Source organism: Arachis stenosperma, chromosome 4 (genome assembly GCF_014773155.1).
Source record: "Arachis stenosperma cultivar V10309 chromosome 4, arast.V10309.gnm1.PFL2, whole genome shotgun sequence".
In the NCBI taxonomy this organism is placed as follows: domain Eukaryota; kingdom Viridiplantae; phylum Streptophyta; class Magnoliopsida; order Fabales; family Fabaceae; genus Arachis; species Arachis stenosperma.
In genome coordinates, this window is record NC_080380.1 from 20,636,331 (window position 1) to 20,638,116 (window position 1,786).

A 1,786-nucleotide genomic window follows, 5' to 3' on the forward strand; every position below is an offset into this window, starting at 1 on the left:
TCTTTTTTAAAACAGTTTTTAAACATATCTTTTTGATTTCTAATTTCAAAATCTTTTTCAAAAATTACTTGATTTCTTTCCCACTCTTGATTTTCGAAAATCAATTAAAGTTTTTCAAAAATGTTTTCAAAATATTTCACTTGATTTTCGAAAATTTCTTCCTCTCTTCCCACATCCTTCTACTTATGGAGTACCACTCCTTCTCAATGCACAATTCGAACTCTATCTAATTAAAGTTCGAATTCTTCTACCTCTTCTTTCTATTTTTCTGTTCCTCTGACACCTCAAGGAATCTCTATACTGTGACATAGAGGATTCCATATTTTCTTGTTCTCTTCTCTTTCATATGAGCAGGAGCAAAGACAAAAGCATTCTTGTTGAAGCTGACCCTGAACCTGAAAGGACCCTGAAGCGAAAGCTAAGAGAAGCTAAGGCACAATTCTCTGTAGAGGACCTAACCGAATTCTTCAAAGAAGAAGAACACATGGCAGCCGAAAACAACAACAATGCAAGGAAGGTGCTGGGTGACTTTACTGCACCTACTCCCGACTTCTATGGGAGAAGCATCTCTATCCCCGCCATTGGAGCAAACAACTTTGAGCTTAAGCCTCAATTAGTTTCTCTAATGCAACAGAATTGCAAGTTCCATGGACTTCCATTGGAAGATCCTCATCAGTTCTTAGCTGAATTCTTGCAAATCTGTGACACTGTCAAGACTAATGGGGTTGACCCTGAGGTCTACAGACTTATGCTATTCCCTTTTGCTATAAGAGACAGAGCTAGGACATGGTTGGACTCACAACCTAAAGAAAGCCTGGACTCATGGGAAAAGCTAGTCAATGCCTTCTTGGCAAAGTTCTTTCCACCTCAAAAATTGAGTAAGCTTAGAGTGGAAGTCCAAACCTTCAGACAGAAGGATGGAGAATCCCTCTATGAAGCTTGGGAAAGATACAAACAATTAATCAGAAAATGTCCATCTGACATGCTTTCTGAATGGAGCATCATAGGTATTTTCTATGATGGTCTCTCTGAACTATCCAAGATGTCTTTGGATAGCTCTGCTGGAGGATCTCTTCATCTGAAGAAGACGCCTACAGAAGCTCAAGAGCTAATTGAAATGGTTGCAAACAACTAATTCATGTACACTTCTGAAAGGAATCCTGTGAACAATGGGACAAGTCAGAAGAAAGGAGTTCTTGAGATTGATACTCTGAATGCCATTCTGGCTCAGAACAAGATATTGACTCAACAAGTCAATTTGATTTCTCAAAGTCTGTCTGGAATGCAAAATGCACCAAGCAGTACTAAGGATGCTTCATCTAAGGAAGAAGCTTATGATCCTGAGAACCCTTCAATGGAAGAGGTGAATTATTTGGGAGAACCCTATGGAAACACCTATAATTCTTCATGGAGAAATCATCCAAATTTCTCATGGAAGAATCAAGAGAGACCTCAACAAGGTTTCAATAACAATAATAGTGGAAGAAACAGGTTTAGCAATGGCAAGCCTTTTCCATCATCTTCTCAGCAACAGACAGAGAGTTCTAAGCAGAACACCTCTGACTTAGCAACCATGGTCTCTGATCTAATCAAAACCACTCAAAGTTTCATGACTGAAACAAGATTCTCCATTAGGAATTTGGAGGCACAAGTGGGACAGCTAAGCAAGAAAGTTACTGAACTCCCTCCTAGTACTCTCCCAAGCAATACAGAAGAAAATCCAAAAGGAGAGTGCAAGGCCATCAACATGGCCGAATTTGGAGAGGAGGGAGAGGAAGTGAACGCC

General features: G+C 39.7%; 1 non-coding gene across 1 annotated transcript; it reads right to left on the reverse strand.

The window, feature by feature from the left end:
- Positions 1 to 880: 880 nt before the first annotated feature.
- On the reverse strand, positions 881 to 984 carry LOC130977357 (small nucleolar RNA R71). Its single transcript, XR_009085051.1, has one exon. It is a non-coding gene; the product is annotated as a small nucleolar RNA R71 (small nucleolar RNA).
- Positions 985 to 1,786: the final 802 nt, after the last annotated feature.